Genomic DNA, 22,391 nt, shown 5'->3' on the forward strand with positions numbered 1-22,391 from the left:
ACACACCAAACCTTCGTTTTTACCGGAAGAACTCTGAAGCAGACCAGATGAGAAAAACTGGTCTTGGTGAGTTTATAAACTCTAGTACACAATAGCTGTTTACTGTAGGATCCAGGATGAGATTCAGTCTTCCATCATCAGCTAGAAAAGTCAAAGGAGCGATCTCTAATTCTGATTAACAAGTTACTGGCTTAGCCTTGAATCAAGCACTACTTTTGGTGTCTCAGTTTCTCCAAACATACAGTGATGGGGTCGAGATAGTTGATCTGGAGTAGCCCTCCTAATTCTAAAGCTTCAAGATTCTCCTGAGAGGAAGCATGCCAAAATGAAAGAAAGATCATTCATGGAGGAATAGGGCCTTGTTTCCTTGACTCTATCTTCCTATGCTAATACACACCCCTCCCACCGCTGCCCCTAAATCTTCCTTTAAATCCCGCTAGAACTCTGTCTTTTAGAAGTCTCTGTATAAGTTTCTTGTAGATCAGTGCTTTTGCTGTATCATCAGTCCTTAGCACTTCAGTTCTGTGGTTCCCACCTGTCAGATCCCCCTTTCAAATGTAGAGTCAGCTCCTTTGATCACATGAAGCTTTTGGTGTTGGGAAATTCTCTGGAGTCTCTTCAGCTCTAATAGAAATGGCACCCTCAGGAATCATTGTAAGAACTTAAAGCGTCTTCCGTGGCATCTTCCACGGTCTCATTAAGGTCACCCAGTTGAGCAGGCCATGAAGTGTGGGGAATTACAGGCATATCAAGTTCAAGTCTAAGGAAATGGGGTCCACTCTCAAATTAAATGTCTTTCCACACACTGCTCACATCACTTCCCCCCATCATTTCTCACTACTTTTCATATCCTGGCTGTAGAATTATGCCAGAATCCCTGACACACACCACCCTCAGTTTCAGTATCATTGAAGAGCTATAAAAAATGAATGTCATATCCATTCTGTCCCGGACACTCAGTCACTACTATTTGGCTGCTGTGTGGGTGTGTGCTGGATCAAAGAACCCTTACATTTTAATGGTTTCCCAAAAGACTCCCAAGTTTATTGAGTGATCAGGAACATTTTTCAGGACCAACAGTGTTTTCGTGGAAGAGTCATTACTCTCACAATGCTAACAACTGAGCGATAATCAAACACCAGCCACTTACTGAACACCTCAAATCGCTTAGTTTGCAGCTAGTCTGGTAGGATTGGATGATTTCCTGTGTGATGAACAAGCCAGAGTTTTCATTTTAAATTCTCTCTTGAATTTCCTCTTAGTGAGAGAGTGGGGTGGTCTGTGCCTGCCTCAAAGCCAGACAGTCTTTTTTTTTTCCTCACATGCAGTAAATGTACAGGAAAGTATGTGTTTCCATTCACATTAAAGGCAAAACTGCAAAGGATACCAGCCAATTTCTATTACAAACTCGAAAAGTCCAGGAAAATGTTCTACTGTTGCTCTGTCTGCATTTACACCCCATCCTAAAACGTGGGTGCTAGACAAGTGTCTGCAGCTTTTCAGTCAGTTAAATTAGCCACGTCTAGCACTTAAAGTTCTCTCTGTTCCTATGGCTACATAAACTGGGTGCTTATTTCCTAATACTCAAAATTAGTTGAGTGTTGTAAACAAGGCACTGAGGACATCTGCCCACACATAGTAATGGGACATATGTGGTGTGTGTGTGTGTGTGTGTGTGTGTGTGTGTGTGTGTGTGTGTGTGTGTGCATGCACATTCATGTGTGTTTGTGTATGTCCATTCTCATGTGCAGATGCATACGGATGGAATGTCTGGGTACGGGGAGGAGGCTTACAAAAACTACTGAAAATATTATATATTGTACAGAGTGTCTTTCATGCCGGACGGGACCTATTTCTGCCCCAACAAGAGAATATTGTATCTACGCCGAGTCCTTGACTTTTGAGAGATTTTCTGATGGATCTGTTTAATTCTACCTGACAATCATCTTTAACGTTTAGGTCAGAAGGTATTTCTTTGGTGAACATTTATCCGATGTTTCTAAACTCCAGACATGACAAATAGCTTCCTTCTCTGAGCTTACTGCAATGTAGGTTCTCTGGCAAGCGTTAAAGTAGGCTCACCTCTAGTATCTTCCTTATCTTTGCCATTCAGTGTCTAAACTTTAAGGGACCACAAAGTTGGTTCACAACTTGCAGATTTCTAGGTTATTTATATTTTATTGTTTCACTATTTTGGTTTTATGTGTATGTTTGTGTGTGTGTGTGTGTGTGTGTGTGTGTGTGTGTGTGTATGTTTGTGTGTGTTTTGCTTTTCAATATTTTTCTTTTTAAAGCCCACTCATTAAACTCTGTTCTATTGCTTCTGGGTGAGTTCATAGACTTCTATCCACCCATACAGTTTGGACCCTATCTCTAGGTAATTATTATTTCATTAACTTGTTCGTTAATTCTTCATCCCTGGTCATCACCCTAAGCATAGTTACCACATATTTAAAATGATCTGTCAAGATGAAATGATCTCCAAGAACTTTTAGGTCTGGAATATTTTGGTTTCTTTAACCTTGCTAGTGAAAAAGGGCAGACTATGTTCCCTACAGTTTTTCTTGCTTACTTCCAAACTTTATTTTCTATTCGTGGTCATCATAACTGCTGTTTTTAGCTTGCCTTGGTATCAGCGTTCCAAACAGAAGAAGTTGGAATGTAGGGCATGCATTGAATGAAAAGTGAACTGTTTTGAAAAGGCTTTGAAGTGTTGAATAGAAATATTGCATTAAGAAAATTCCAACCAAATGGAAGAAACCTGCTGCTGGACAAGTTGCGGATGTGCAGATGTGATTACCAACCGTCAGTCAAGCAGAGAACAAGGCCTATTGTACAGATCGATAAGTCACGTGTCTCTCTGTACGCTGGGATGCACCACGGACTTGTCAGCAGTTGTTATCTCTCCATGTATTGGCCCCAAAGGGAACACATTGCCCATGTTACACAGCCTACATAACTCAGTTTAATCTGCACTGATATAAATGAGTGCATTTACAAGGCTCTGTGAAAAAGGATGAATTCTACAAATACAAATATGTGTGTTTTGGTCAAATTGGTGAGAAGGCAAAGAAGTTCTTCTAGCATTTTATTTCGCTGGGAGAAAAAAGAAACTCCTTCATTCTATTATATGGCACTCTATAAACAATAATAAACCAGTGGGCTATGTATTACCCCATAGCTTATTATAATTAGGCTGTGGGTGAATTGCTTGGCCTCAGAGAACACTGAGGCTAAAGAATAGCAGAGAGTCATTTAGGTGACTCTGTGCACAAGCCAGTCCACCTTCGCAGTGTTACAGAGAGGTGTTATTTCTCAGAGATAAGGAACAAAGAAGCCTTAATATCCGGCTCCGCCAGGGCAGGAAATTGCCTACTTCCTGAGCCAGTGTGGTAGAGGCTGTGGGATGGGAGCCAGATACTAGAGTGAGGAGACAAGTAAGTGAGCTCTGGAAGCCTCCTGGTTTTATTGTCAGGCACATGGCCTTTGTATCGAAATGCCAAAAACTCATTTTGTCTTTAGGACAGGAAGATGCTCGGCAAAGCATTAATGACAATAGCGTATGCATATAAATGTCCTGGGCAGTCACTCTTTTCATAAATGGTCATTCATTCTCAGATGGTTTGGCTTTCTATGATTGAGTCTCTGAGGTATGAGCCGGCGTTCTCATTTCAAAGACTATCAATTATCTTGTTAATTCCAAGATCTATTTTAAAGGTGTGAAATAGCTGGCTGACCTTACATCCTTTGCCCTAATTACATACATATGTTTTTACAGACCTCTCTCCAACCCCACTGGCATTAACAAACTAGTTTACAAAGCCGTTAACCTTTCCTGTTTTCTTTTCCTCCTTTGTAAATCACAAGTGTCAAACTAGGTGATTTCAGAAGTTTGAGCTCTAATGAAAAGTGGCAGATGTTCCATCAAGTATGACAGTGTTTAGCTGGCAGAGAAATCTTTAGAATCTGAGATCCAAGTTTGCATCTCTAACTCCTATTGTACAATGCTTGGTATGGGGTGGGGGGTGTTCTCTAATGTTCTCGGACCTGTTTTGACATTCGTTACTGGCATAGGCTCACATTGTAGACTTGGATTAAATGGCATAAGATCTTAAAGTGACCAATGGACATGTATTTGGAGTCCTTCATTTTCTGATAGGGCTGTATGAGCTTAATCTATTTTGCTGTCCTTTATTAGAAGGAACACAGAAAAAAAGCAATGATTCCCGGGATGGTTTAAAGATGGATTGAACTTTGAGATGCAAAAACTCAGGATGAGCAACATTCTGTGCAGGAAAGAATATAGTCAAAGGGATGATCGTAGGGTCATTTGAACAAACAAAGCATGTGCGGGACACTCTAGTCTCATGCCACTGAAACTTCATCGGTCAATCTATTGACTATTTTTCCTCATATACTTGTAAGTTATACCCAATAAATTTAATAGTTTTCCTTTTATTCTTTTATTCAAAATAGATCTTTTCTCATATAATACATCCTAATTATAGTTGTCCTGCCCTGTACTGCTCCCAGCTCCTTCCCTACCTCCCTTCCTTTCCAGCTCCTCTCTTTTTCTGTTTCACATTTAAAAAAATTATGTCTCTAAGATATAGTAACCAAACATGACAAAATTAAAAAATAATCAGATGAAGCAAAACTATTGTATGAAAGTCGGACACAGGAACCCAATAAGAGAAAGAGTCCCAGGAGCAGGCACAAGAATCAGAGACCCACTCATTCCATTCTCACACTCAGGAGTCCTATAAAAGTACTGGGTTAATAGGCATTACACACACACACACACATGAAAGGACACATGGTATTCAGAAGGAATATAGATATTACCCCGCAGACAGTGGGAGCTCAAGCAGTGGTTTGCTTTGCTCTGCCTGGTCATTCTTTACTAATGACACCCATGTACTGGTTTACCTTACATTGTGCTGCTGAGTTCCCCTTGTGGTGAATCCATAGAGAGAAACTTGCTATAGAACTTCTCGTGAGGTTCCTGTGACTTCTTGCCAGTTGGTGAGCCTTGTGGTTTCTTCTGGGTTGAACTGCCCTTCCTGATTCATGTGTGGTGACCGCCAAGTGGAATAGACTGCAGTGCAGTTCATCATGGCAGGGAAGACACTAGCAGCCTTAAGGGTCTGTTGTATTGTCTTCACATGTGACGCTTGCTTTCTCTTTATTATGAACTCTGAGATGCTAGGCCATGCAATGACGTTTCATATACTTAGAGTAAGTCTTCCCACTTGTGCAAATATTTGTTCCAAAATGATTATATACTATCAAACTGACAATCCAAATTAACTATCACAAGTCTGCCTCCTGTAAACTTGCCACATTAACGTTGACATTAACTAGTCACAACTGTTCTCTTCCTCTTGTGCCACAGCAGTATCGCTGTCTTACAATGCAAAATGCATCTAGTCCATCTTCAAAAGACCTTGTAGTTTAATAGTCTCAGTGCTGTCTTAACTATTTTCCCCTACATTATAACTAAATGCTATGTGTTTCCAACACACAATGACACCAAATAGGCATTCTCAATCCAAAGGGAAAGAATAAGGTTGTAGCAAAAAGAGATCAGACTAAGGAAAAAAACAAAGCCTCACAGAAAACACCAAATCCACGTCAGGCATCTGGGGCCTGTTACAAACCAGTCTTAGTTCCAAAGAGCTTAGGTAACACAACCGCTTCAATTCTGTCACTTGCAGCAAGTACTCTATTCAGCTAACTCCACTCCCTGCCTACAGCTCCCCTTGGCAGACATTTCCTGGTTCTGGCATTTTCTAACATTCTGAGGTCTCCATTGAAACCTAAGCTTCATTTTAACAGCCTTGTACAGTGGCCTTTCACAGCCCTTTGCAGGGACTCTGAGTTTGCTACACATTTCCTGGCCTTAAGAGTTCTCTAGAACAATCCTCCACCGCTCCCCAACCCCAATCATCTGTCATTCACATCTGCAAAAGCATGTTCACATGGATGACACTGCCAAGTTCTGTCAGCTTCGGACAAACCCTAGCCCCTTTAGACCACAGCTGAAGCTTTCTCCCTATCCTAACTTTGGAAACCCTTGCCTATATAAGGGGGCTTTAAGCAGGGAGTGGCCTCAGTCTTGGAGCTCCTTCAATCTCTTAGTTTAAGCTTTCCCCGTACAAAGGAATTTGCATTTTCACAAGATGGAGCCTCCAGTGGATGCGTTCTTGCCCTCAGACACCTTCCCTGTTGCTTGGTGCCAACTGCCAGGTTTCTCTTTGACAGTGCAGCCTCCCTAACAATCATAGCTGCTCTACCGTCTGCATTCTCCTTGTCTGACGCTTCAAACTTGCTCAGAAACCTTCACCCCAGCAATCTTCACATCTTCCTGTCTACATTTTTTTGTCCTGCTTTATTTCTCTGTAGACCTCTAAATTACATTCCATCCAAGTTCTCAACACATGGGCAGATTCTTTGCTAGTATATATATATATATATATATATATATATATATATATATATATATATATATATATACATACATACACACACACACACATTTTGGTCTGTAGGTCAGTTCCCGCTAAGAGTCCTGTTCCACTCTGAAACTTCATGAGCTGGGCCTTCATTGCCCACAGTTCTGTTTTTCTGGTGTTCCAGAACAGCCCATTGTTCTCTGTTTATAGCATCCAAGCATGTTTCTAGCCCCCATCTTATCACATCCTTCTCCCAAACCAGTTGCAAAGGTGTTCAAACCAGGCAATGGTCAGGTTGACCACAGCCACAGCCTAACAAAATGTCTGTCCTGTTGCTGTGAAAAAATACACTTTCAAAGCAATTGAAGGGGAAAAGACTCTGTTTTGGTTCACTGTTCAGAACTACACTGCATGATGGATTGGGAAGTGGAGGTGGCAGGGGCTTCATGGCACTGTTTCCACGATCGGGAGACAGAGAGCAGTGGATGCCTGGGTTCAGCTATCTCCCTTCTTTTCATACAATTTAAGACTACAAACCACAGAATGGTGTGCTAAAGGGTAGGACTTTCTACCGCGGTTTATCTAAATTTAGGAAACCCCTAATAGTTATGGCTAGGGAATTTGCTTCAGTGAGATTCTAGATCTTGTCAAACTGGTGATCAATGTTGATTGCCATGGAGATCATCTCCTATCTCTATATAAAATATTTTTTTTCTTTATTTCCTGTTCATAATAAACTACACCATGTCTATGTAACAAGTTATATAAATACTACTGTATGAATCAATATTTAGGTGATCACCATACTTTCTCTTTATAAGCAAATTTGTAGGAAATCACATTGAATAATCATATATTTATCTATAATCATATATATATGAACATAACCACATATATATTGAATATGTCCATAGACTATATTTCTGAGTGAAATTACTGGCTTAAAAGAATGTGTATTTGTGATTAAAATACTGAAATATTTTAAAGTGACACATACATACTTTGTTCATATGTGCGGGATATAGTATGTGAGGAGCTGTTCGAGGAGCTGTCCTCACAGAGATGTGAGGAGCTGTCCGAGGAGCTGTCCTCACATATGTGAGGAGCTGTCCTCACAAACTCCATTACAAGATGGCACCGGCATCCGGCAGAACGCACCTAGTAAAAAGGGCAATACGCAGGCGCCTGGTAACGTCCCTACTCAAAGGGACACGTACGTTTTGGTACGTCATCTGGCATAATTGGCAGCGACCAGTCAGAGAGTGACACGTCCTAGGCGAGGATAGTTTCCTATATAAGGGACGGTTATTCCTCACTCTCCGTCTCCGCATTGTAAGCTTATACTCTCCCTCTCAAGACGCATTAAAGCTTTTCTGTAGTAGGATCCTGTGTGTGCCGCGTCGTTCCTGCTGGCGAGACGTAGCGCGGGACAATAGTATAATAATTTATTTCACCCGTTTTTGCTTTTATTGCTTATACATTTGATCATATGTACTTTATCATTTCATGAGGGTATGAGGGTTCAGAAGGGTATGCACAACATAGTGGCTTATTTTGAACACACAGCAAAATTTGTTTATATGATCAAAAAAGGACTAGGAAATGGAGAACCAGGTACCAGGTATAGACTTCAAATTTCAAGGACCTGTTTCCAGTAACATGTGTCTGCCAGATAAACTCTACCTTCTAAAGGGTCCATAGCATCTCAAAATCATTCTAAATGCCTATGAACAAGCATTCAAAACAAATAAATAAATTGTATAAATGTATAAAATTCTCAAATATAGATTGGATTGTTTCTCATCTCATACCACACTAGCTATATAAATTCCATTTCTCTCTCTCTCTCTCTCTCTCTCTCTCTCTCTCTCTCTCTGTGTGCATGTGTGTGTGTGTGTGTAGAGTGGCATACAGAGAGGGAAAGAGAGGTTTATCTATGCAGATGTGCACACGTGCAGAAGTATCCTGCTCTAGCCCCTCCTACCTCATTACTCTGAGACAGGGTCTCATAATGAGAACCTATTCCTAGACTGGTTTACAGCAACCAATCTCTAGGTACTTATGTCTGCATTTCCTTTCTTCTTTAATGTTGATTCTGAGAATTTAGCTCATGTATTGATGTTTGTTCAAGAACTGGTCTTAACTCAGTGAGCTATTACCTCATCCTCCTGTTTTAGAATTCTGTGTCTTTATTTTTTCTTTTGAAACAGGGTCTCAAGGCTGGCTTCAATTCACTATGCAACATGGGCTGGCACTGAACTTCTGATTCTCTTCTCTTTACCTCCCAAGTGCAATAATGACTGGTGTGTGTCACAGTACTTAAGTTCAGGTGGTTCTCCAATGGAATCCAGGGCTCTGAACCAACTAAGCTATTCTTACCACATGGTGTGCTTTTATATTCATTGTTTGTTTCTTATCAACAGCTATAACAACTCTTTCAAAGATGCGCTATATAAATCTTGCTAGCCAAGTGCCTCTTCCTTTTACATGTAAGTTCACCTCTGTGTTTAAGTGACTCACCTTGATTTTGTCTCCCCTCTTTCTGTCTTTATTATTATTTTATATCTGCCATTTTTGCATCAACCGGGTGTTCATATCCTCTTTTGATTTACCAGCTTAAGATTTTGCCTCACTTTTAATATCATTGCCTAAAAGTTGGAAGACGCATGTTAACTTGCTTGGGTTAATGCTACAATTGGCTTGATTCACCTAGACATAAAGTCTTTAAATGAAATAGCCTGCAACTCGTGTTCCAGGGAGAGCTTCCAGACTTGTCACTAATTTTTTTTATAGTTTGAAACTGGTTTTCAAAAATGCATTTGAAGACTTATATGAAGGTTCAATGCATGCTTACAATCTAAGCATTGAGGAAGCAGAGGCAGGAACAAGATCATGGCCATGGTAAGCTACGTAGTGAGACCTTACCTTGGAAAAAAGAAAAGCAAAAGAAAGAAGGAAAGAAAGAAAGAGGGGTTGGGGATTTAGCTCAGTGGTAGAGCGCTTGCCTAGCGAGCACAAGGCCCTGGGTTCGGTCCCCAGCTCCGAAAAAAAGGAAAAAAAAGAAAAAAAAAGAAAGAAAGAAAGAAAGAAAGAAAGGAAGGAAGGAAGGAAGAAAGAAAGAAAGAAAGAAAGAAAGAAAGAAAGCAGAGGAAATACAAGTTCAGAATTTCCATTGCAAAATATAGCTACTGCTCTAGAGAATTCCATGATCTGTGAGAAGTTATGCTGTACAATCAATAAGCAATGTCTTTATCTGCTTTTAGGTAAACCATCCATTACCAACCTACGAAGAAAGCAGGTTTGAGCTCATAGTGCCTGGCCTTCTGTTGCTGGTTGACTGTACAATAAAGGTTTTCCTTTTTTTTTTTTCAAAAACAAAATGGTATAGTAGTAGTGGGGTGTGTGTGTGTGTGTGTGTGTGTGTGTGTGTGTGTGTGTGTTGGTGATCAAAGCACACCCTGTGTCATTGCACTTCCTCTAAGCTGATCTTTCTTATGAAGACTCATGGGTCCTGAGTGTGATATATATATATATATATATATATATATATATATGAATATATGTATATATTCTTTTTAACATTTTACTGATTTTCTATTAGTCATCATTCATTAAACCTGAATTGAATGGGTCTTTCTCGGTGTCAGCTGTTTCTCATAAGAGGTCACTAAGTTACTTAGAACTCTTTCCTACCAGACCGCTAATTCATGTTGTGTTTATTTATTTTAGATTGATACATCTATTATTCTTTTTTGCCTCTTCTTTGATTTCCATTTTGACCATTAGATCATAGACAGAAGAAAGAGCACATGTATGTAGGTATGCATGAATCAGAGAGAGAGAGAGAGAGAGAGAGAAAGAGAGAGAGAGAGAGAGAGACAGAGAGAGAGAGAGAGAGAGAGAGAGAGAGAGAGAGAGAGAGAGAGAGAGAGAGAGGAGAATGTGCGTGAGCGGTATCCAAATCCAAACTGAAGTTGTAGGGTCTCCCTACTATTTGAACTGTGTCTCTTCGAGACATCACTTAAGCAATTCCTTTCTTCAGACGACATTCTGCGCATTTGTCAGTTCTCACGCGGCACTTCTATTCTGTATGGTTTATCTCGTGGCATACCAGTCTTCAAGTCTAAATTGGAAGGTGGCCTTTTCTGAGACTCTAGTTCTAGTCACACAGAACCAACTCAACACATGATTAGCAGAGCCACATCCTAGGCTTACTTCTCTCCTAACATTCTGCCACACACACCACACTAATGACACAAAGAATGCGCACAGGCTAGAAGAACTCACCCACCATGTTCCTCTGTGACGATGTGAGCTAACGCCTTGTGAGTGGCACAGCTTGCAAGCTTGGCTTTCCTCTGGTGGCCAGGATCCTCTGCTGGTGCTTCATACTTCTGTGACCTGGGTCTTGTTCCCAGATAGACATAACACCACCATTCAGATGCATTTATAGTCAGAGGTTTATTCTTTAAAATCTCATCACAAACTATCTATCTACAGGTAACAAATATGTGCCTTATCATTTGATGAGCACAGTTAATTTTCTTATTGAAATGTAATTTAGCTGGAGGCTACCTGTAACAATGTCAAATGTGTCCTTAATTACATCTTTCTTCATATGTATGTACATACATGTGTGTATGTGTGCATGCATGCACATACATGCACATGGTATACAGAGGGCAGAGATGCTATGTTGCATGTATTTGGAGGTCAGAGAACCAACAGCAGGAGTGAGACTTTTCCTTGAATCATGTGGGATTCTGGGTATCTAATTCAATCCATTAAGTTTGGCAGCAAATAGCTTTACCTCACCAGCCCAAACTAGTTCTTAAGACTATTAGATGTCTTCAACAGTCACTATGTTTTCTTTTCATTTCCTACTGATTTTTCTTTCTTTGGGGAAGTCTTACTCCATGGCCAGGATGACCTGGGCTTCATATGTGAGGTTCTGGCCACATACTGGTACTCTTACTGCCTCAGCCTGGTACTAGGATCAGAGGTATGGGCCATCATGCTTTCTAATCAGTATCCTTTCTCTCCGAGATTCTCACAGAGTAGGATCAGTCAGCTAAGGAGATAAGTGCAACGACGAAGACCTGTGCAAGTCTATGGAGGAGTCTTGAGCCAAGTGTCTGGGAGTTAGGGGGAAGATGGAAGGTTGAAGGAAGAATTTCTAGCAGATAGAGTGGCACAGGCAAAAATTCTTTTAAAAACTTTTTTTAAAAAAAAGATTTATTTATTTTATTTATATGAGTACACAGTCCCTGTCTTCTTTCACACCAGAGGAGAGCATCCAATCCTATAACAAATAGTTGTGAGCTACCATGTGGTTGCTAGGATTTGAACTCAGGACCTCTGGAAGAGCAGTCAGTGCTCTTAAACGCTGAGCCATCTCTCCAGCCCTCCAGGCAAAAACTTTAAAGAGTTTTTGAATCACACAAATTTTTGAATCCAGTTTTAAAAACCATAATATTTGCTATAGCTTAGAACTTAACTATAGTAAGGATAAGTGAGGTTGGAAAATGAAACAATGTTATTCTAAGAAATCTGGACTTGATCTTTTATTACAAAAACAAAAACCTATCTGATTTGGTTCTCTTTTGTGAGACCTTTGTGAGAAAATACCCTCAAGTCTATATGCACACACCACTGCTGGGATTTAAGATCAAATCTTTACCTCCCCTGTAGTCTCCCACTGATGACGCCAAACCATTCCTTACACTCACAGTTAAGCATTGTTCCTTGCCTTTTCCCACATCGTGTGGCATAGTACAAACTCTGGCTCTATTGTTGTTCTGCGTTTCAAGATGGTGGCCGAGCTAAAGAGTTGTCAAGCTCCCGACGGTTGGAATGTAGACTTACTGGGTTGTGAAGTTGGGGTGGAAAATTTAAAACACCCCACACTTAACACAGTGCCAGGGCTGATTAATGCAGTTTATTGCGAAGCCTCAGGGGACACCTGCAGGCTTTTACCTTCGGTCTAGAACCTCTGGCCTGAGGGAAGGGGTAATGCCATGTTAGTTCCGTACCCTTTCTATTAGAGTTTGCTCAAAGCTGCCGACACCAGATGTGTTACAAACGAACGTTAATTCTCCCCCGGCATCTGGATCACATGTACGACGAGGGGCAAGATTTATGCCCTGCTGAAGCATTCCCCGGTTTTTAGCACAGAAGTGATTGAACTCCAGATGTTAACAAGATGCAGAGACCTTTTAGCGTGATTAAAAACATGATTTCTTGTTTTGCTCATGACAAAAACCATTGGATTAACTTATTAGAAGTGGAGCTGCCGTCCTGCTCATTGGAAGCCGTGTCTACTTTAGATATTGAAGCTTGTCGTCGAAAGACCGTCTCACCAACTCCTAAAACCAACAGCTTTCGGGTTCCGTCTCCTAAAGCAGGCTTAGCAACGATACGAATTCTCCGAGCATCGTGGGGGCCAGCATGCCTGAGCAGGATCTTTCAGTGTCTTAATGACCTGGAACCTCACAGCTAAAACAGTCCAGCAAAGATCACCTGACATGCTCCCCACTTCTCGAAGCCAGGGAGGAGAGAATAGTATTCTTTAGAATTGGGAGACTGAATCAACTTTATTTTTATCTCAAACCAGGAAACACAAGTAAACACACTCTTTAATTTCACACAGTATTTCCTCAACCTTGGGGTAGCTTTTGAGCTGGGCTCAGGCTGCAATGGCAGCATTTGGGAGTTAAGACGGGAAGATGCTTAGGCTACCTCAGGGAGACCCTGACACTCTAGTCTTGCCTCAGAACTTCCGTCTTCCCGCCAACACCTAGCCACTGGGCTCAAGACTCCTCCACTTGAGCATGTCTTCATCATTTAACTTTCTATGGAAAGACGAGGTAGGAAAGGTTGACTGGTGATAGTTGTCTGCATTTCTAAAGAGCGGCCCGCAGTGCATCGTCTTATATTCAATGTAAAACACCGAACTTCTTTGTATCAAGATTATTATTAAAATAAAAACTTCGGTAGCTACCAAATACAGCTGACATTGAAGGAGACAAATTTGGTGTAGTTATCCTGCAGAAGTGGGACAATGACAAATAAATGGAGTTCCAGTTTTACTCAGAAGTATTTGCAATTTCTGGAAAACCATATTCAAAGTTGCTTCAAAACAGAGCTTCTAAGTGCATCTTTTCAAAGAGTAATGCCAGTTTACAAATTATTGTTAATATGTTTTACCTTGCTAATGTTTTTATAAAGCACTCATGAGTAGTCAAAGCTTCACTGATGGGTTTTCTTGCAGCATTTAAAAATATAATGTAGGCATCATATTTTCATCTTACTTTTATGTTTCATTTCATTTTACAAATAAAGGCTTGTACTAAATTAATAGTTCTTATGCAGATTAATCATCTTAGAACCAAAGAAATACATTAACTTTTCATTAGTCAGTTTTTTTAAAGCAGTGTACGCATTACCCATTTCCTTTGTGTCTGCTATAATAGAGCACCCTGTCAAAACAAGTTGAGTGGTAAAAGAGATTATTTGGTTTACAGTTCCAGGTTACCATATACGACTGTGGGGAAATCAGGGTGACTGGAACTAGAAGCCATTAGCTACATCCGCAGTACTCATCAGAAAGAGAATGAATGTATGCATGCTAGGTACCTCACTCAATTTCTCTGACTACTCTCTCATAGCCTGAGATCCAAACTCAGGGAATGGTGCTGCCCACAGTGGGCTGGGTCTTCCCAAATCAAGACCATCTCCCCAAGGGCATGCCTATAGGTCAACCTGATCTACCAAAAAACGTAGGATACCCCCTTCCCAGCTGATTAGATTTTATGTCAACTTAATAATTAAAGATGACCTTTGCAAGCAATTACCAGCAGCTTTTACCACTACCATGATATGGAATCTGTAAAGAGAGTTACATTGAGGAAGCCTTGGAGAAACACTTGCTGTGGTACTTCCAACTTTATCTAGTCAGGATAAAGAAATACGGTGATTTTTCTTTTTTGCATGCAGCTTTAAAATAGAAACATAAATCTTTAGAAATCTGACCCCTGTTTTCAACGTACCTTGCAAGGATTTGTGTAATTAACATGTGAATAGTTTATGAATGATAAGACGTCATATCCATGTTATTAACCTCCAATGTCTTTGTTCTGCTCTAGTGTTAGGGTGCAATGTACAATCTTCTGTTCTTTGTTGTGGCTCTGGGAAGAATATTAAATATGCTTATAATGTGCATAAGGAACATACCCATAGTCATGAACAATGCTTTTCAACAGTGTCATCTCTGAGAACTGAAGAATCAGAAAGCCCTCTTCTTAGAATGTAGTGCCTAGTGCGTTAGTGTGCGTGACTCTGACTTTCTTTTGTCAAGCTTACTGTAGAACTCAGCATGTTTTACAGTCCCTCCAAGGAATTACATATTAAGGCTTGTAGGAGAATAGATAAGTGTTGGGTTTTCATCAAAACCACACAACAATTTAAATATAACGCTAACTAACAACTTGAACACAGCCAGTAGACATTTTAGTCTTTCCTCAAGGCCTGTTTTCTATCATTCATTCTTGAACACATTAACAAGACTTTTATTAGTTTTTCTTTCTTCCCTTGTGATCTTTTAAGTTTCTGATTCTTTTCTTCTATTAAATCTAATCTGCTGTTATTCCTGTCCAGTGAAATCCCAGACATCAATGTGATCAGCGTGACTTCAATTTGATTCTTTACAATCTATACGTTCTAGCCTTAGGCATAGGGTTTCTTTCTTTTTTATTTTTTAACTCACAGTCCAATTTGGATGAGTGTGTGAACATTTCTACATGCTTCTGTTCCTTCTGTTCCTCATAGGTTGGATGTCCTGGCTTTTTACAAAACTTCATATGTTTTTAGCTGCTCAGCATTGAAAAGGTTGTTATTGGGTCTATTTATTATTTTCCACATTTTAAAAGTATTGATTTTTTTTGGAGGGTACCAAATAGGTTGGTTAAAAATTAGATTAATTTGAGCTCATTTCTAAACACAGTGGAGGGCTGACTTTGGGGCTCCCCCATCTAATCCAGTCTTGTGGGTGAGGTGCTATACTTCTTGGGTCTCTAGTGCATCGTCTAGGCGTTCAAAATATTTTCACACGCTAAGCAATTGGAATTTCAAGTGTGCTCTCAAAACTTGGGGGTGGCATAAAGACAGTAGTGCGCGCTCAGGCGTGAGGACCAGAATCATGGATTTGAGGATAGAATGGCTTCATGGTGAGCTATTGTCTCAAAGAGGAGAGGGGAGTGGTGGTTTATAGACCTCACCTCACTTTCTTTTATTCTTAGAGTAGTCCTGTTTCTGAAAAGAAGTTTTGTTGTTATTATTTCATTTTGCTTTGTTCTTATTTTTGTTTTATTTCTCCCTTTCAAGTTTCTAGTGTTTCATTTTGTTTAACAACTGGAAGTAAAGTCAGAGATCCATCTGTCATGGTCAGAGCAATCAGTTTTATTCTGATATTACTAAAAGACTTCCTTTAATAATGTCTAATTTTCTACAGGAAACATGAATTGCTCAGAAAATATGTCTAGGATTATCATTAATTTCCCTACTTTTATGCAATAGGCTACTACCATTGATGCAGTGCTTTGGAAACACAAATTTATTATCTCACATTTCTGCAGGCCAGAAGTTCAGCAAGGCTCTCACTGACCTAATACTGAGGTTTTGGTAGGGCTGGGCATAGAGGTTCTAGGGAGGCAACACTTTCTCAGCTTTCCCCAGCACTTGGAGATCACCTACATTCCTTTTCTTGTGCACAGTGCTTTACTCCGCCAAACTTAGTGGCACAGCATCTTTAAGTTCCCTTTTAACCTATGTATCTCTCCTTAAAAGGACTTCTGGATGACAGAGGGACCAACCTGATAAACCAGGACAATATCCAGACTTCGGCATCTTTCATTTTGTCACACCTGTAAAGATCCTATAACGTCTTATTTCCTCAGACTTTGGGGGTTAGGAAATAGGCATCTTTGAGTGATCATTGTCTGACTAACATTTATCAGCCTACCATGAATCATGAGGATAGCCAATGTTCTATCATGTACCACACCAAAACATATAATCTACTGATTTATTCTATAAGTATACTCCAAAAGGCTTGAGGGCACATGGATTTTGAAAAGTTCCAAACAAATTTAAGTATTCATTTTTCTAAGGCCATGGGAAGCTGGTCTGTCCCCATCTGTCACGTTTGAGAGTGGAGAAAATGGGATTTAAGGCTGTATTTTGAGATTTTTCTGAAGTAATTGCATTACCAGTAACGTTAGCCTGAAATAAGTTTCTTAAGTTTTGATAATATATACATATATTATTTTTTAACACTTTACTGATTTTTTTATGAATATCACATTGTGCACCCCGGTCCTGCTCGTCTCTCCATCCACTCGCGTCTACCCTGCTCCAACTAGGCCATTAGCTGGAGGCATCATTAGCTCTTGGGGGCTAGCTCCTGCCTCCACAGCCCCTGGCCATCTATGTGGTAGCTGCCCTGTGTGTTCTTTGGTGGTAATATGAGCCAGAAACATGGACACCAACCCCTGGTACTGCATAGGCACAGACCCAGACATGGCCTCCCGCAGCTTGGGCTGAGAATTCACTATGGCCCCAGGTGGCAGAGCTGGCCATGCACAACAAGCTGCTTCTTCTACCTTCTAGGCTCCAGTTCCATCTCTCTTCATAAAGCTCAAGTTGCTCCACTTCTCCTTCTTTCCATCTGTCCATCCCATTCTAGCATATTATAGTGGCTCCCACTCCAGGTTGGCCACGCAGCCTGCAGGCCCTTGGGTGACATCCTCGGTCCTGATGCTCAGCATGGCAGCAAGTGGGTCTCCATGACACCCCTGTGCCCTGTGCTGGAGGGCATGTCTGTGGGTGGTAGGGCAGGCTACAGGTCTCTGCCTTCCTCCGCCCTTGTTGCACTGCCTGAATTTGATTTTTATATGTTCTAGGCACAAACCAGCTTTGACCACCAAGCGAGGCTTTAAACTAGGGTGAACTAAAGACTGCCAACTGCTCTGCCCCTGACTGATAAAAAAAACACCACCACTAAGGTGACACTTTACCCATTGCCAGCGAAGCCGAATATTATTTTGAACTTTAAACGCTCTACTGTTATTTTCTCATAATTATTCTACACACATGTATAGGTAGGGCCCAGAGGACAGCTTTGAGCCATTCTTCCTCAGGTGCTGCCTGCCTTGTTCTTTTTGGGGACAGTGCTGCTCCCCATCGTGATGGCACACAGGTGAGATTGGCTGGCCAATTCCATTGGAGCCACGTTTTCCTTCCACCCCAGCACTGGGATTACAAGCATTTACCACCAAGACCATGCGTTTTAACTTGGGTTCTGGGCATTGAGCTCAGGTCTTATTTGTGAAGCAAGTCAATGGAGTTCTTTTGAACTTTCTTCATCTCTTTTTTTATTACTTTTATCTCTAGGGGTTTTGTCTGTTGGTATGAGATAGGGTCTCATTATGTTAATCAGGGTATCCCGGGGGTGCCCTGCCTCAGCCTCCCGAATGCTGGGATTGTAGACACCTGTCACCATGGCTGGCTTCCCTGCTCCTCACTCAGCTTCCTTTCTGTTCTACACTCAGATTTTCTTATTTTCATTAAAGATGCGTTTAGGTTCTTTGAAACCAAATTGTACACAGATTACAATGCACAATTGTAATACACAATGGGTCTATTACTTTCTTCTCTGTTTACAGAAAACCTTAACATTAAGTCCGTGAATCAAATCAGCTCCATTTTTTTTTCCGGAGCTGGGGACCGAACCCAGGGCCTTGTGCTTGCTAGGCAAGCGCTCTACCATTGAGCTAAATCCCCAACCCCTCAGCTCCATTTTTAAACGCAAAACTTCTACTTTATTTCACCATCTTTCCCTCTCTTTCCAGTTCCCTGTCAGTTCATTCTTCTGTGCAAAACAAAAATGAAATGTATACCAGGGTTGTTTGAAAACAGTTCTAAGTATCTTCAGTGTTGACTCACCGATAAACCCATGGCAACCGTAGTTTGTTTGGCCAAACCGAAGACTAGGCTTTGGGGAAATTATGCTGATTAGGGTTCATCTTAGAATCCCAGGATAACTATTTTATTTTCCTTTGTTTCACTTGTTCCATCAGCAAAAGGTAAAAGTCTGTTGTGTGTAACCGACGTGAATGGAAAGGACAAATAGTCATATGCAGTTTGTGTGAGGCTTTATGAAAGCACAGAGATCTTAGCTAGCATGGGAGGCAGAGATTCCAGCTATCCCTCCACAAGTGCTTCTCCGAGGACACATCACATTGCTGGCAGCGAGTTACCAGACACACCCACACCTATCTCAGCTAGGCCAAACTTGTATTTGTGGCTTTGTCGTAGAAAAACAAAGTCATGATGAGACAGTTTTTGAAGCAGATTGGGGGTTTAATAGGTTTGTTTTGATGTAGGATGAAGGTTACAAGATTTAAAAGAGGCACTTAAGGAGAAATTAGGATATACCCTAACCGTGAATGGGAACTTCTCTAGAAAAGGTGCAGAAAGACATAAGCAAGAATAGGAGTGTGGTTCTTATGGGAGGATTGCAGAAATTGAGGTACCCAAGTGTAGGTCTGGTCTCCTCAAAGGAGAATTATAATTAATTGCCTTGGCATTAGGCACATACACCATTTTAAAAGAGCAATCCCCTTTCTGTGGTATCTCTTCTTACAAGATTTTTTTATAATATTTTATTTTTGAAATTATACTCTGATTTCATCATTTACCCCTCCCCCTTTTGCTCTCTGATCCCTCACAAGCCTCCTCCCTCACTCCCTTGTTTTCTCTCAAAATCATATTGTCAAGATACACACACACACACACACACACACACACACATACACACACACACACACCATATGGATGGTTCTGTGGCCACATCTCAAAAGATAGCTTTGTCTTCTTCTTTTGATATTGTAATCTGAAATATAATCTGAGATTATAGGGTGTTTCTGGAGATGCCTTGGACCAAGGCATAATCTTACAAGGTTCAGAAACCACTAAGGTAACACAATGGGTTTAGGACAGGTCATTCCCTATAACTGCGGTTTCTGGTGAGATTCCTAGAAAATCCTGGATTGACCCCTGAAGGGAGAATGGCTTTAAGAAGTTGGTAATTGTGCTAGAATTCTTGTTTATTTGCTGGCAAGAGGTTTCAAGTGGGTTCCTGAATTAAGGGCTACATTTTCTTTCTTCTATGCCCCCAGTTTCCCACTTTCCTGTCCCGCCTCAAGGTAATACACATTTAAAGTGATGAACTGGGGCATTTAAGCAACTTGATAAAAATGGTGGTTGCCAAGAGTGAGTGACATTCTGGGATTTATTATTAGATCCAATCTTTTAAAAAAGGCCTGTGCAGTATATATTTCTATATGCTAATTCTCTTATATAGAAGAGTAAAAATAGCTGAGGATTAGTCAGGATAAGTGATTTGTTTGAGGTCACAGAACAAGAAGAAGGCAAACCCCAAGCTGAGCTCATAGCCAGTGTGCTGTATTGCTTCCACTGAGCCAAGCACCAGACACACAGCCGTGAGTTCTAACCCAGGAGCTACTCTTGGTGTTTTTAAAATGTAAAATCAGGATGTAACTGCCTGTCTCAGGTGTTTATTGCTGTGATTAAGTACTATGACCAAAAGCAACTTGGGAAGAAAAGAATTTATTTTAGCTTACAGTTATAATCTATCATCAGGGAAAGTCAGGGCAAAAAGCCAGGGCAGGAACTCAATGCAGGAACCTGGAACCAGAGGCCATGAACAAATGCTGTTTACTTGTTTGAAAGATAACTCAGCCTGCTTTCTTACATAACCCGGACCACATGCACAGGGACAGTGCCACCCACAGTGAGCTGGGCACCCACATTAGTTATTACCTTTAAAAACATTCTCAACAGACTTGCCTAATGCCAATCTCAGGGAAGCAGTTTCTCAGCTGAGGGCCCCTCTTCCTAAACGACCTCGCTTGTATCAAGTGGGACAAAAACTAACACACCAGGACAACCAGGTTTGAGCTGCCTTCACTGTGTCTCTGTCACCTTCCCTTTCTTCCTTCCCTCCTCTCCACCTGTCTCCCCACCTCTTTACACTCGTCCTTATTCTTTTTTCTGTGTTTTTAAAAAATTATTTATCGATTTATTTATTTATTTTTACACTCCAGATTTTATTCCCCTCCCAGTCCACCCTCTGACTGTTCCACACCCCTAACCTCCTTCTTCTCCCCCCTCCCACCCCTGTCTCCACGAAGATGTCCCCACCCCACCCACCCCACCAGTCCTCTAAACTTCCTGGGGCCTCCAGTCTCTTCAGGGTTAGGTGCATCTTCTCTGACTGAACCCAGACCCGGGAGTCCTCTGCTGTATGTGTGTTGAGGACCTCATCTCCACTGTTGAATGCTGTCTGGTTGGTGATCCAGTGTCTGAGAGATATCAGGGGCTCAGGTTAATTGAGACTGCTGGTCCTCCTACAGGGTTGCCCTCCTCCTCAGCTTCCTCCAGCTTTTCCCTAATTCAACCAGAGGGGCCAGCAGCTTCTGTTCATGGTTAAGTGCATATATTTACATCTGACTCTTTCACTGCTTGTTTAGCTTTGGAGGGCAGTCATGATAGGTCCCATTTTGTGAGCGCCCCATAGCCTCAGTAATGGTGTCAGGTCTTGGGGCCTCCTCTTGAGCTGGATCCCACTTTGGGCCTGTCACTGGACCTTCTTTTCCTCAGGCTCTTCTCCATTTCCATCCCTGCATTTTTTTTCAGACAGGAAGAAATATGGGTCAGAGTTTTGACTGTGGGATAGCAACTCCATCCCTCCCTTGATGCCGTCTTTCTGCTGGAGGTCGGCTCAACAAGCTCCCTCTCCCTACAGTAGGGCATTTCATCTAGGGTCCCCCCCACCCTTTGAGTCCTGAGAGTCTCTCACTTCCCAGGTCTCCGGTACATTCTAGAGGGTCCTCCCAACCTCCTTCCTCCTTCCTCTTTCTGCTGGCCCTAAAGGCTTCAGTCCTTTCCCCCACCCAATACCAGATCATGTTCTCCTCTCCCCCCACCCCATCCCCTTTCCCTCCACTGTCCCTCCCTCCCTCCCCACTTGTGGTTGCTTTCTTCTCCCTCCCAAGTGGGACTGAGACATCCTTACTTGGGCCCTTCAGCTTGTTGACCTTTTGAGTTCTGTGAACTGGATATTCTGTACTTTATTATTTTTTTTGGCTAATATCCATTTATCAGTGAATACATATCATGAATGTCTTTTGGGTCTGAGTTATACACTTAGGATGATACTTTCTAGTTCCTTCCATTTGCCTGCAAAACTCAGGATGTCCTCATTCTTAACTGGGTAATATTCCATCATATAAACAAACACAGTTTCTGTATCCATTCTTCTGTTGTGGGTTGTTTCCAGCTTCTGGCTATCACAAATAAGGCCACTATGAACATGGTGGAACATGTGCCCCTTTGGCATGGTGGGGCATCTTTTGGGTTTATTCCCAAGAGTGGTGTTGCTAGGTCTTTGGGTAGGTTTATTCCCAAATTTCTGAGGAACCTCCACATTTACTTCCAGAATGGTTGTACCAGTTTGCAATCCTACCAGCAATGGAGGACTGGTCCTCTTTCTCCACATCCTCCCCAACATGCATTGTCCCCTGAGGTTTCGATCTTAGCCATTCTAATTGGTGGAAGGCGGAATCCCAGGATCATTTTGATTTGCATTTCTCTGATCACTAAGGACTTCGAACATTTCTTTAGGCGCTTCTCAGCCATTCGAGATTCCTCTGTTGTGATTCTCAGTTTAATTCTATGCCCATTTTTGATTGGGTTGTTTATTTTTTTTGGTGGTTAGCATCTTGAGTTCTTTATATATTTGGGATATTAGCCCTCTATCTGATGTGGGGTTAGTGAAGATTTTTTTCCCCAAACTGT

General features: G+C 41.3%; 1 long non-coding RNA gene across 1 annotated transcript in view; it reads left to right on the forward strand.

Moving 5' to 3' along the window:
• The window catches only part of LOC134481584 (uncharacterized), a 66,062-nt gene that overhangs the window by 38,295 nt on the left and 5,376 nt on the right, over positions 1–22,391 (forward strand). The gene's annotated exons all lie outside the window — the stretch shown is intronic.

Source organism: Rattus norvegicus, chromosome 13, assembly GCF_021556685.1.
Source record: "Rattus norvegicus strain SHRSP/BbbUtx chromosome 13, alternate assembly SHRSP_T2T, whole genome shotgun sequence".
Taxonomy (NCBI): Eukaryota; Metazoa; Chordata; class Mammalia; order Rodentia; family Muridae; genus Rattus; species Rattus norvegicus.